Here is a 15,460-nt window from a genome sequence, read left to right on the forward strand (position 1 = left end):
TGTAGTTCCCAATGCACAATCACACACCATTACATACATCTTTATCATTTTACTCAAACACTCATGCACACAGCACACATACATTGCAGAACACCCCAACCCATACCATCTTTATGTTTTTCAACAGACCCTAAAGAATGCCTACCAAAAGTCAAGTCCATAGAAAGCAACGCAGAAGTAGAGCAAATGAAAATAAAAGTGTCCAACATAAGCATCCATCTCTAGCGGAATTTGTAAAAAAAAAGTTGAAACAAAACAGCTAATACAGTCATTTAGTGAAACACAAGAAGTTTCAAGTACAAAAACTTTGCCTCCTCTATCAAAATGTAAAACAAACCAAAAAACAATTAAAAGAAAATCAGCTATCACTACAGAAAAAATGCTTCTTTAAATGTTGATATAATGCAAAGTAAGCATTCCAAGAAAAGTATTTTAGCCAAAATGTACCATCACAAAGTCCTTCAAAATCTTATAAAAACAGGAGAGAAATCCGGTTCATTGCTTAAAAACTATCGTAGGAAATTAATCTTAGAAGCGTTGATAGTGCAATTCTTCTCAAAAGAAAGTTATTTATTTTAGTGTTATACAAAATGAAACCACTAACAAAACTAATAATACGGAAGTAGCACGAAGTAGCTGTTTGGCTGGGTGCTCTATACAACCTCAACGCGGAGAGGCAACGCCCCCTTTTTGAAAATCTACAGTTTGAGGGCCGCGCGCTACGGCGCGCACGCTACGGAAGTAGCACGAAGTAGCTGTTTGGCTGGGTGCTCTCTACAACCTCAACGCGGTACGAGCTACAAGTTGCTACACCCAGATTTATATTGGAGCCATACAGACTTTGTGGACATTTGTGCATTTGCTAAATTAATTATACACTCTAATGGTGTACTATATATACTAATACCATTGTTTTTTAACCTTTCTTTAGGAGAGGCCACGCCCCCTTTTTGAAACACTACAAAGTTTGAGGACCGCACGCTATGGCGCGCGCTACGGAAGTGGCACGAAGTAGGTGTTTGGCTGGGTGCTCTCTACAACCTCAACGCAGTACGAGCTACAAGTTGCTACACCCAGATTTATATTGGAGCCATACAGACTTTGTGGACATTTGTGCATTTGCTAAATTAATTATACATTCTAATGGTGTATTATAGATACTAATACCATTGTTTTTAACCTTTCTTTAGGAGAGGCCACGCCCCCTTTTTGAAACACTACAAAGTTTGAGGACTGCGCGCTACAGAAATAGAACGAAGTAGCTATTTGGCTGTTCGGCTGCTCGCTATCGTGCTGCCGGGTTACAGTGCTGCTTCTTTCACCTCCCGTAGCTCCTGTATTCCTATACGTCCTCTGCACCCATGTTCTTGGCATCGGGAGCCTGATAGTTGTAAGGCTCGAAGAGTTCACACACAAGCGCTAATGAGCTCTGAGACGCTGCAGATCGTTGATCATTGATCACGTCTAGCCCAGCCGCAATTTCCGTATTCCAAAATGCCTAGCTAACTTGCTAATGCTTTTCCCCTGATACATGTCTCCCTCCGGCCTGTCGCCCGCTTGTATGCCAACCTCGAGACATACGTGAGCTGACTGATGGGAATATTATTGAGCGTCCTCTCGAAGCCTACAAAGTTCTCAAAGTGACAAGTAAGCAGTTTTTGTTTTTAGAATTTTAGAGCTTTAGTGCTCCTGAGTGTTCTTGCTCATTACATTCTATCTCATCTTCATGACGTTAAATTCACTGTTTAATATGCACTGCACATTTTGATTGATCACTGTGTAGATCAGTTTTTGTTGTGAGTTGTTGTGTGCTGCAGTGTTGCCAAATTGATTTGAAGACCACAGGGTCTTATGCTCACAGCCCTAGTGTCACACAAGCTTCCACAAACACGGCGTGCCGTTACATACGCCAGTATTGGTGTTTGTGTTTGTGTGTTGCACGATTATTTATAGGCACAACAAATTAACTCCATAACATTTGCCCCACATTCGCTTTATGAAGTTTAAGATGCTTTTTTAGTGTTTATCGACAACCTACATGGTGTTTGTAATTGGTGCACACAATTGTACCCAGCTCGCCTGTTGAATTTGACCTATCATCGTCTTAGCAGTGTGTAGCATTTTATTATGCATTTTATTATGCTAGGCTAAATGGAGATGCGTTTTTGTTGGGCTAAATAACATATTGATTTCAGGGTTAGGATGTGTATATTGAGGCTCACTATTGGCGTATATGCCTTTATTTGGGGAAACACTTTGTAGATCATTTATGTGCCTTTTTTCGTGGACTTGGAACTGCAGGAAAATTGTTTGTTTAAATAATACCCTAGTGAACACTAGTGAACACAGCGGTTGATTACTTCTTATTGTGTTTAATCTCCACAGATTGTGTTTGAAGAGTTAGAACTTGACACAGTAGGCGTTTCACGTTAAAGACTGATCATTCTCCTCAAAGGTTTGTTCTCTTTTGTGAACACATTTGGCTACCGCATTTTGCAAGGTATGTGCAAGCATGTTCCTTAGGGGGTGTTTTGACTTTTTATACTCCGGTATAATTATAGTGTGACTCAGTGTGTCGTTATGTTTTCTTCTCTAGTGTGTTCTTATTCAAATCCATTGAAAAGGATTACTAATATAATACTAATATAAACTAATACTAATATAAGCGGCTGGATGTGACTGTATTATTGGCGACATTGGATCCTTGGAATACACAGATCCCAAGGTATATATGTTTACAGCTGATTTTTGGTGCTAAGGGTTCTCAAATGGGGACTAGGTACGGGTGGCTTTATTAATTCACGCTCCCGTGTTTATGTAATGTTGACATATGACATTAAAAGTAGGTAAATCTTGGGAAATGTTGGTGCACACACAATTTTTTAATATGGTTGTATGTTTTTATAGATTGCATTAAGGATCAAGTTCAGAACCATGCCCACCAGGACTGGAGGGGACGATCACTGTAGAATTTTAAGAAGAGCTACCCCTGATGAATGTCAGACATCTAAGAGTCAACAGACAGAAACATGTTGGGTTATATATAGATTGCAACACATGAATTTTTCACTGATATTTGTATGGTAAATGTTGTTTTTTTAGTTAATGTGGTATGGTTGTTTTTTTTATTTTTACATTGATGTTGTGTATGTAATAGTCCTGTTTTTTGATAACCTGGTTTTAGGGTTGTTCCTTAATCTGTGTATTATTTAACACATTTTTAATGAGAATTATGTCTTTTTCCTATAATAAAATATTTTTCTTAATGAAATAGCTTTTGTCTGTTACACCTTTCCTTCCCATTAAAATGTGAATTTGAACTATAGAATATTTAGGCCATTAACTAGAACTGCCAATTGGCGAACCCGTAAATACTCCTGCCTTTTTTACTCCCCCATCCAAACCCTTTACTCCTCCTGTTTTACTGGAACATGCCCCTTATATCCCTCCCACCCTTACCATAAAGAATTAGACTTTCACTGACCCTGCTTTGAACAAATTGTCTTTGTTCAAGTTCGAATCGGCTGGCACGTCATCCAATCCCATTGACGATCCCAGCACAAAAAGTGTGACCAATGAGTGTGGCCCTGGCAGTGATGACAGTGAGCATGATTCTAGCTTGAATTCTGACGAGAAATTAGACGCTCTCGAAAATCTTCTTACTAGCCTATTGGATAAATATAACTTATTAGAAGCCAACATTGATATCCAATCTCTGCTCATTCACACGAGCTTGAGAAGAACCTGCGCTACCAAATCTATGGCAACATCACTGGTAGCACCCCAAAAGCTTAGTGCTCCTATACCTCCGACCTTAACACGCAAATTACTATCCCGGCGCAAGCATAGTAAACCTAACTGCGTTTTTCAGGCATTTATGTATAGAAACACAATCCAAAAAAACATACAAAGGTCTAAACTTAAGGCCACTTGTCTGGGACAGTTTGCGACCCCACTGTCCCCGCATATTAAGAAATCCCAAAACACCATCCATGTAGACCCAACCGTCTCTATTGTTAACCCTTATCCACCTACGAAAATGTTGTCTAAATCCAATAAGGTTTCTCATGGAGCTGTGAATAAAGGGAAATTAAAGAAACCAAATAGGAAGAACATGTTGTCATCCATAGTAGAGCCCCCTATTGTAGATCGACAATCAACCCTACCTAAAGAATGAGTTGTTACACCCACTGAAAAGAAAGTGATCCCCGATTCCACACTTAACTTAAGCCAAGGTCTCCCCAAACAATCTTCATTGATGGCTGCCCTTCAATTAACTCAAATCGCTGCGGTCCAATCATATGTCCCCTTAAATAGAACTGCAATACTGCAATTATTCCACAAACTAGTTCCTCTTCGTGTAATTACATCCGATGATATCCATCTTGTCGACCAAATTGCATTAAAAAATCATTATGCATCTAATGTATGCTTCAAAAATAATGCTACGTTAACCTATGTACTTGGGTTCGAGGAAAATCTACTCAAACTTGGCTACATTGCTCAATTGGTTGAGATCCCTGCTATTAAACGCCCAACTACCAAAACATCCGCTGATGCAAAACTTCCATCTAAGCAATCTAAATCAACCACTGTGACTACATCAAGTGGATCTAAACCAAACTGTCCGAGCATGACTCAAAAACCAGTAAAGGCAAACTCGACTATCAAGGAGTCTATGTCCCCTGAGTCTGTCACTGAGGGCTACTGGCAGTGATTGCCTTTGTCCTTCAGGGACCACTTCACTGGGACTAGAGAATGACCTATACCGTTAGCATTTCTCTGCTCCTGGAATACTCGAGGGTACACCCATATGTTTGATGTTGATGGACTTATAAGTAATATTGATATGTTCCAAATAGTAGCTCTCCAAGAAACATGGCTCACTGGAGAGATTCAAATTGACAATCGTTGCACTATTCACTCACTTGCATCAAAGGGACCCTTGGGCCGCCCGAAAGGTGGGCTGCTCATATCTGTATCAAGTCCCTGGACCATAGAAAAACTATGTACCTCAACCTCACACATCCTAATAGCTAGCATTCAAAATGATGACTCAACTTTCATCATAATTAATATTTATGACCCGCCCAAAATGTCTCAGGCAAAACAGAACCTGAAGGTTGTTGAGGCTGTGCTAAAAGAATATTCTTATGACATCCCTATATGGGTTCTGGGGGATTTCAATGCGAAAATTGGTGTAATTATCCCAGTCAATCAAATAGTTTATGATGCCCTGAAGTCAAATCCTATAAGACAAGACTCCAACACTCAAGGAAAAAAATGGCATAGACTATTTCAAATCCACAACCTAATTCGGTTGAGTGGCTCTACTATGAGTGATCCCCATATGGCTCCAACATGTATAGAAGGTTCTGTTGCCAACACCATTGACTACATTTTCTCAAACGCTTTAGGACTACCTTTCATTAGAGATATGGGCGTAGTGTGTCACGAGGAAAGTGACCATCTGCCTTTATGTCTGCTATTTGATCTCAAACAAACAATTCACACATTGCCATCCACTGATAAGAACGGTCAGATTCACTTGAATGAAGGCCATAATTGCATCTTAAAGAAAGGCCACAATATAGCCCAAGCAAATAAAATGGCTCAAACCTTGCTAACTCCCTTCATTAAATTGTATTCTTCTCGAATGGACTTGCATGATAAATTAATTGAGCACTACTCGGTAACCATGACCAATATACAAAGTTCTACATTTGAACAACGTTTGTATAAATCAGTCATCGAGAAAGTTAACTTAGTGCATCCTGTACGTAATAATAACGACAAGGCTATACAACTGGCAAAAAGACAACTACGGGCCAACATTAAAATGCTGGTCCACTCCAACACCCGGCTCCCAAATGAGCTATCTATTACTGCGCAAATACGCTAACTAAAAAAAATGCTATAAACGGTGGCTAACATCACATAAAAAAGAGCTGGAGATAAAACTCTGGCAAAAGATTGCAAGACTATCCCTATCTGGTGATGGTAATGCGATATGGCACCTTCTATCCAAAAACAAGCAAAGAGACCTAACAATAAACTGCATCAATGAAGCATCATGCGCTGATCACATAGCAAAGACCCTAGCCAGCACTGAGACTGTCAATACGGCCCTTTCTATCCCGAATTCCATTTGGGAATGCAAGGCATCCATATTAGACATTATTACCATCATCGAAAAACTAAAATCCTCTCGTGCAGCTGGCCCCGATGGGGTATCTAATCTAGTACTCAAAAGTGATCCCCCATTATGGGGTGCTGCTTTGCACTTACTTTTCAGCCATATCGGCATCCATGGAACCTTACCCAAATCTTGGAAAACTAGTAACATACTCACGGTCCACAAGAAGGGAGCATGGGACATTCCTGCCATTTTCAGAATGCTTGCAATGTTAGACTCAACATCTAAAGTATTCACCAAAGTGTTACTCCATGATCTTAATGCATGGATCGATAAATTTAAGATCTTACCTCCCAACCAGATTGGATTTAGAGCCAAATCCAGCACCCTTCCCAACGTGCTCATACTAACATCTGCTATTGAACACTCTTGGGAGCGGCGGAACCTGACTGTCTACTGTGCCTTTATTGATTTCTCCGCAGCATTTGATACGGTATGCAGAAATCATCTATGGCGCAAACTCGACCAATGGGGGGTCCCAAGTGGATTGCTTCGCATGCTAATGCTTCTTCAGTCAGACACCTCAGTCTGCATTCGTCTAAATGCCATAGGCAAACTATCTCAATCTTTCCCTACTAATCGCGGCGTAAAATAGGGCTGTATGGTAGCTGCGACAATTTTCAACCTGTATTTGGCTGACATGATTGCTTCTTTTAACATTTATGCTGCACACCCTATCAAAATAAAAAATGTTGCCCTGGGCTGGCTGCCGTATGCCGACAACCTTTTACTTTTGGATTATACACCATCTGGTCTGCAACAGATGCTGAATGCACTCATCACATGTGCATGGAACAATGGCCTTATCGTCAATATATCCAAAAGTAAAACCATGGTATTCACTCGGAAAATGAGGCCAAAGCACTTACATTGGAGTCTAGCTAATGTTCGTTTGGAGCAAGTCTCCACCTACAAATATCTAGGTGTCACAATTGATGACAAGCTCAATTGGCAACCGCATTGGGCCGAAACCAAAGTAAAGTGTGTGGCCTCAGTCAATATGCTAAGTGCTTTTATAGGTCGTAACAATGGCTTTAGTGCAACAGCCGTCTTAACTATCTATAATTCTAAAATAACAGCTATGCTATCCTATGCTATATCCATTTGGGGACACAAATTGAAAAAAGAATTGGTCAGATTTGAGGCTAAACTCTTAAGGCGCTTATTCCGTGTACCTAAATGCTTAAGCGTCGAATATATATACCTGGAGTTTGATATCAAAGGTATTTGGAATTGTTACCTTTCACAATGTGTGATGTTCTTCCAACGTGTGACGACTGTGCCTACCGATACGATTGTTACCCCACCCATGCTGGCTTTTTTGAGTTTGGATAACTCTATATCATTAGGCGCAATTGGCCTATTGAAACGCACTCGCCATCAGTAGCTATATGAAGGTAGCAGCATATATAGTACGGGCAATATTAAATATTGGTTGAAGCGTAAATTAAGTGTTTGCTCATTTGCACTCAATATGCTCCATCTAGAAAAATTGCCCTCCGCTACTGACTACTGTAAATATAGAAGGGATTGAAAATTTACCCCACTTTACATTCATGCCTATCCGAATCCCAACATTTTTAGAACGTATCTACTGCTCAAATTCAACTTATCGGTGGCACTATCGCCGTCAAGTTGGAGGAACAAAAATATTTATAATCACAAATATTGTAGATTATGTGGTAATTTATCCGAAGAAACTTTACATCATCTGATCATCACACGTGAAAGTACGACCCATCTTCGAATGAAATACTTCAAATCATACAATAATGCTGTTACGATCCTTGAGATCCCCGGTCTACGATTGAAATTTTTACAAGGCAATGACATGAATTTAATCTATTTCATTGTCCGATTTTATATACACTTATCCGAGATTTTTGACTGCTTAATATAACGTCCTTTTTTCCAAGTGTGGATACGTTTTTAAATTGTTTGTCATAATGCATTATGATTTCCAGCTTATATCTTGAATGAATTCTTTTTTAAAGTTTCATATAAAATGTTTTACAAAGCTTGTGCTGTAAGTATAACAATAAACTTATCATTGACCACTTAAAAAAAAATAATAATAATAACTAAATTACAAAAAAGACTTCTCAATAAACGAAATCTCAACAGAAAGAACTTCTTAAGTATATGCGGAGGTGAATGGAATCACACTACGAGCACAGAACCATACTTTAATGAAGAAGCGTACAAACAAAAGCAAACACATAGAATTGCCATACATAGCAGTGGTCGAGGTTATGAAAAAGTGAATAATACCATAATGGAACAAGAAGTACTCCTTACAAAAATATGCCCTGAAAACCTAGAATTACCCCTCCATTCAACTGAATCAGAACATCTACAAGCCGATTCATGGAATAAATGTGCGCCGAAAATCCCGGCGCAGAGGGGCCAATGCGTGCGCTGCGCCGAAAATCAGCGCAAAGCGCAGGGAAACCAGCGCACGTCGATTCATGGAAGTCCCTGCGCAAGAAAAGCAGAGGACGTGCGCGGAAAAAACGCGCGGCGCAGGCCGGCGCACAGGTCAACCAACGTCGTGCGCCACGGCCACTGCGCCATCACTCCGAGCGCAGCGCACAGCTCTAAAGTAGGCGGAACACAGGGCGGGACACTCGGAATGGGGAATAAAATGGGGCACAACACTCGGAATGGGGAAGAATGTGGGCGGCACGGGGAAAGTTCAGGAGGCAAGTGCGCGGAACGCCCACACGCTCGCATACAACACGTATTCATGGAATAGAATAGGGCAAAAAAGCGCACGCTCAAAGCAGCGCACAGGCACAAACAGGCACAAACACGACCGCCACAAGAAAGCAGGCGGTAGCGTGTCTGCGCCTGCAAGAAATGTGCGCTAAAAGGCGCGCCAACAAATAGCACCTATATACAGACATGACCAATGTACAATACTGTTGCCCTCCTGGACAAATGACGTACAAAGGGGTACCCACAAACACAGACACGCGCAGAGAGAAAAAATAAACGTGTGCGTGCATACCGGGGTGCGCGGTAAGTTCCACACGCGATATGGGCGGGTACGTGGATTCGAGGGGTGCGCGGGAAGTTGCACACGCGAAATCGCCGGGTACGTGGATTTCAGGGGCGCGCGGGAAGTCCCACACGCGATATGGCAGGGAACGTGGATTCGAGGGGTGCGCGGGAAGTTGCACACGCGAAATGGCCGGGTACGTGGATTTCAGGGGCGCGCGGGAAGTCCCACACGCGATATGGCAGGGAACGTGGATTCGAGGGGTGCGCGGGAAGTTGCACACGCGAAATGGCCGGGTACGTGGATTGCAGGAGTGCGCGGGAAGTTGCACACGCGAAATGGCCGGGTACGTGGATTGCAGGAGTGCGCGGGAAGTTGCACACGCGAAATGGCCGGGTACGTGGATTGCAGGAGTGCGCGGGAAGTTGCACACGCGAAATGGCCGGGTACGTGGATTGCAGGAGTGCGCTGGAAGTTGCACACGCGAAATGGCCGGGTACGTGGATTGCAGCAGTGCGCGGGAAGTTGCACACGCGAAATGGCCGGGTACGTGGATTGCAGGAGTGCGCGGGAAGTTGCACACGCGAAATGGCCGGGTACGTGGATTGCAGGAGTGCGCTGGAAGTTGCACACGCGAAATGGCCGGGTACGTGGATTGCAGGAGTGCGCTGGAAGTTGCACACGCGAAATGGCCGGGTACGTGGATTGCAGGAGTGCGCGGGAAGTTGCACACGCGAAATGGCCGGGTACGTGGTTTTCAGGGGCGCGCGGGAAGTTCCACACGCGATATGGCCGGGTACGTGGATTTCTGGGGCGCGCGGGAAGTTCCACACGCGATATGGCAGGGAACGTGGATTCGAGGGGTGCGCGGGAAGTTGCACACGCGAAATGGCCGGGTACGTGGATTTCAGGGGCGCGCGGGAAGTCCCACACGCGATATGGCAGGGAACGTGGATTCGAGGGGTGCGCGGGAAGTTGCACACGCGAAATGGCCGGGTACGTGGATTGCAGGAGTGCGCGGGAAGTTGCACACGCGAAATGGCCGGGTACGTGGATTGCAGGAGTGCGCGGGAAGTTGCACACGCGAAATGGCCGGGTACGTGGATTGCAGGAGTGCGCGGGAAGTTGCACACGCGAAATGGCCGGGTACGTGGATTGCAGGAGTGCGCTGGAAGTTGCACACGCGAAATGGCCGGGTACGTGGATTGCAGCAGTGCGCGGGAAGTTGCACACGCGAAATGGCCGGGTACGTGGATTGCAGGAGTGCGCGGGAAGTTGCACACGCGAAATGGCCGGGTACGTGGATTGCAGGAGTGCGCTGGAAGTTGCACACGCGAAATGGCCGGGTACGTGGATTGCAGGAGTGCGCTGGAAGTTGCACACGCGAAATGGCCGGGTACGTGGATTGCAGGAGTGCGCGGGAAGTTGCACACGCGAAATGGCCGGGTACGTGGTTTTCAGGGGCGCGCGGGAAGTTCCACACGCGATATGGCCGGGTACGTGGATTTCTGGGGCGCGCGGGAAGTTCCACACGCGATATGGCAGGGAACGTGGATTCGAGGGGTGCGCGGGAAGTTGCACACGCGAAATGGCCGGGTACGTGGATTTCAGGGGCGTGCGGGAAGTCCCACACGCGATATGGCAGGGAACGTGGATTCGAGGGGTGCGCGGGAAGTTGCACACGCGAAATGGCCGGGTACGTGGATTGCAGGAGTGCGCGGGAAGTTGCACACGCGAAATGGCCGGGTACGTGGATTGCAGGAGTGCGCGGGAAGTTGCACACGCGAAATGGCCGGGTACGTGGATTGCAGGAGTGCGCGGGAAGTTGCACACGCGAAATGGCCGGGTACGTGGTTTTCAGGGGCGCGCGGGAAGTTCCACACGCGATATGGCCGGGTACGTGGATTTCTGGGGCGCGCGGGAAGTTCCACACGCGATATGGCAGGGAACGTGGATTCGAGGGGTGCGCGGGAAGTTGCACACGCGAAATCGCCGGGTACGTGGATTTCAGGGGCGCGCGGGAAGTCCCACACGCGATATGGCAGGTAACGTGGATTCGAGGGGTGCGCGGGAAGTTGCACACGCGATATGGCCGGGTACGTGGATTTCTGGGGCGCGCGGGAAGTCCCACACGCGATATGGCAGGGAACGTGGATTCGAGGGGTGCGCGGGAAGTTGCACACGCGAAATGGCCGGGTACGTGGATTGCAGGAGTGCGCGGGAAGTTGCACACGCGATATGGCCGGGTACGTGGATTTCTGGGGCGCGCGGGAAGTTCCACACGCGATATGGCAGGGAACGTGGATTTGAGGGGTGAGCGGGAATTTGCACACGCGATTTGGCTGTGTGCTCCCAGGCATTACCTGTACACCCTCCACGGCCCCTGCAGGCAGCACACACCACAGGGAACTACCCTGCACACCTGCTCATGTCTCCCACCACCCCCACCCCCAGCACTGTGGGGAACCTGCCAGCAGGCCCCCACCCATGGCCAACCCATGTCTCCCACCACCACCCCCACCCCCAGCACTGTGGGGAACCTGCCAGCAGGCCCCCACCCATGGCCAACCCATGTCTCCCACCACCCCCACCCCCAGCACTGTGGGCAACCAGCCAGCAGGCCCCCACCCATGGCCAACCCATGTCTCCCACCACCCCCACCCCCAGCACTGTGGGGAACCTGCCAGCAGGCCCCCACCCATGGCCAACCCATGTCTCCCACCACCCCCACCCCCAGCACTGTGGGGAACCTGCCAGCAGGCCCCCACCCATGGCCAACCCATGTCTCCCACCACCCCCACCCCCAGCACTGTGGGGAACCTGCCAGCAGGCCCCCACCCATGGCCAACCCATGTCTCCCACCACCCCCAACCCCCCATCCACCTGGGGCACCCTCCACCAGGCCCCCACCCATGTCCCCCTGGCCCCTGGTCCTGACGATACACAATAATGGCAGTAATGACCAGCATACCCAGCACAAACACCCAGGCAAGGATTGCATGCACCCACATAGTGAATGCAATCACATGACACAACCCCAAAGGCAAGTAAGCAAAAGAACACATGTCCGCCACACACACATACACAATGGGTGCAAGTCAATGTCAAAACCCATATCATGGCATGTAAGAAACCAAAGAAAAAATGACACAAGTGTAAGATAATATTAAAATGTATTAAAAAATAAAAATAAAGTAAACTCTGACAACTATCTGGTAAAGCAAATAAAAGGTCCATGTCCGGGAACAAAAATGAGAAACCAAAAAACAAAGGATAGAAAAATGAATACATTTTGTCCAAAGTAAACACATGTAGAATGAAATGAAAGATAAACCATTACGACATGGTGTGACCAATATGAAAGTAAAAAAATTTATCTCACAAAAAATAACTATATTTACAGGATTGTTCAAGGGTCCATGAGCCCAACACCACAAATTAAACCTAATACTAACTATTTAAAAAAATATGTACAAAGAAGTGGCCATTGTCCAAGCGGTCCAAAAAAAAAAAATTAAATAAAGGAAACCTAGCACTAACTAACTAAAAAACTATATACAAAAGCAGCGGGCTAGTCCTGCGGCTCACTTGGTGATGCTGGCCAGGGCATCCTCGAACTCCATGTCAATGTCCTGGAGGCGGGACTCAGTCCTGGCCCCGAGGTCTCGCAGGGACAACCCCATGTGCTCTCCAAATTCCCTGCGAGCCTCCTCGAGGCACTCAGCCCGCCTCAATGCCTGATGCATGGAGATCTCCGCCCTGGCCATGGCGAGCCGCTCCTCTTCCGCCCGCTGCCGCTCCGCACCTATCCGCTGGCCAAACTCCTCCCACACGGAACACACCGCCATGCCAGGGTTGCCCTGCCCTCCGGCCGATGCCTGCCCCTCCGATCTTGATGGCCCTGAGCCATGATGCCTCCCACGTCGAGCCCGCTGCTGCCTGCGACGCCACTGCCTCTGCCAGCACGACGGCATCCAGGCTGATGGTAACCACCGACGCCGTCGTGCACGTGCCCTGCCCGATGATGCCGGCACATCTTCCATCTGCTGGGGTCCACTTGCTGTGTCGTCCACCCCTGCTGGACCTCCGACTCCCAACTGCGGCAGGGATGGGATCCCCACCGAGCTGGCTGCATTGGTCGGGGCAGGTCCACAGGGGGCCATGGTGGCATCTGGGCCGGAAGACGGCAAGGAGAACGACTGGTGGATAGCCTGCACAGAGGAGGAGAGGGCCGTCAGATTGGCCAACACATGCAGGAACCCCCCGAACATGGCCGATCCCAATTGGGCCACGTCGGCACGGTGCACTTCGTGATGACGTGCGTGCTCCTCCCGGGAAGCACGCACGGCATCACGAATCACAGCCGTGCGCATCGCGACCCCAATCAGGACCTGCTCCACGCGGCCAGGGGTTCCCACGGCCGCAGGTGGAGGGGAGTCAGTTGACATGGACATCCCCTCTACCTGCGGACGGGCCTGGGACGGGGCATCCCTGCTGGTGCATGGTGGTGCACTCACAGGGTCAGGGACAGCGACATGCACAGGCCCCTCCACGGTGACCTGTGCTGCCTCCTGCCCCTGGCCCTGGACTGCACCACTTGCACCAGCAGGGATGCTCCCACCAGGGCCCATGTGTGCACCAGTGTCGGCCTCCTCCTCCTCTGTGCAAACCACCAACCTGGATGGCTCCTCACCGTCTCCCGCCGTAGCAGGCCCCTGTGGGGGCTCACCCACCCCTTCCGCTGCAGCCGTGGGGGCATCCCCGCCGCCTTGCTCCACAGCGCCGTCTCCGCCCTCTTCTTCACTAGCCGCTGCGTAGAGGGAGACAAAGAACACAAGCATCAGGCTACTGTACAATGGTCCCCTAGACAGGAAGCAATAGCAGATGAGCACCCCTGTCAAAGTACACTTCCATCATGTCCCTCCACAACACATGGGTCAGTCCAGGCAAAACACACACAGTAACAGGCATGGTGCATGCCATGCACATTTCCATGCATGTCCAATTGACTCTTGAAACATTCAATGAAATGTAACTCACATGCATCATGGCTCATGCATATCACATGCACACACTACACCTCAGTCACATCCATCTGGCCACAATCACACCAAACACAGGCAAAACAAGGGTAAGGTGGGTGCGTCACTGAATCTGTGCATTGTCACACACATGAGTCATGCATCCATGGCATGCACAAGTCACAGACATGCAGGTCAGGCACACAGACATGGCTACCATATATGTACCTGGCATCAGCACCCATCCTCACCCCCATCCATGTCCAGGTACAGAGACTGGCATGCTCTCATGTCCCAAATCTGCATAGTGCTCCCCATGCCGCATTTCTACACATGCAACAACCATGTGGGTCACACATCACTGGTCGCACATGCATTACCATGATGTCCCAGCACACTTACATGCATACATGGCACATGGCACACATACAGGCAAGTATCATAGAACCAGCACACCGCAACATGCCCTGTCTCACACAGTGATGCTTGGACACTTACCGCTCAACTCCAGACGGGTCTCCCTCTCAAGGATCTGGGCGTGGAGCGCTGGGCGTACGCGTTCCAGGACCCTCTTCTGGATGGAACTCATGTGGCCCCGGCCCCCCTCCACGAGGCGCCGGGCCTTCACAAGGGTCCTGGACCTCAAGTCCTCCCAGCGCTTCTTGATCTTCAAGACGTTGCGGGTTGCCACCCCCTCCGCGTTGATGGCAACCACACAGTCGGCCCAGATCCTCTCCCGTCCTTCCTTGCTGGCGCGGGACGATCCAAAGAGGGCATCATACTGCCCCAGGACATGCTCCACCAGGACACCAACTTCGGTGGCAGTGAAGCTGGTGCCCCTCTGCCCCTCTGGCCTGGGGTTGCCACTGGTGCCAGATGTAGAAGTGCCCGACATGGCAACCCCAGAGGCAGGTGTGGGTGGGCAACTGGGTCCTGGGGCTGGGCTGTGGAGCGATGTAATCCCAGTTGGGAGTCTTCAGTTCCAGCAGGGGTGGACACAGCAACTGGACCCCTGCAGATGGCTGATGTGCAGGCACCAAATGGCAGGGCACGGTGGCAGCAGGCAGGCAGGCAGGCAGGCAGCAGCAGACAGCACGTGGGAGGCTGCTCAGGGCACTTGGGGGGCAGTAACTCGGCCTTCGGGGCAGGAGCGTGGTGTTCCGTGTGTTTTCGGGTGGCCAGCTTGATACGGAGTGATTTGGCACGTGAAATTCCTGCACGTCAGCGTGAAATCCGAGGAAA

Source organism: Ambystoma mexicanum, chromosome 4q, assembly GCF_040938575.1.
Source record: "Ambystoma mexicanum isolate Mex_15411 chromosome 4q, UKY_AmexF1_1, whole genome shotgun sequence".
Taxonomy (NCBI): Eukaryota; Metazoa; Chordata; class Amphibia; order Caudata; family Ambystomatidae; genus Ambystoma; species Ambystoma mexicanum.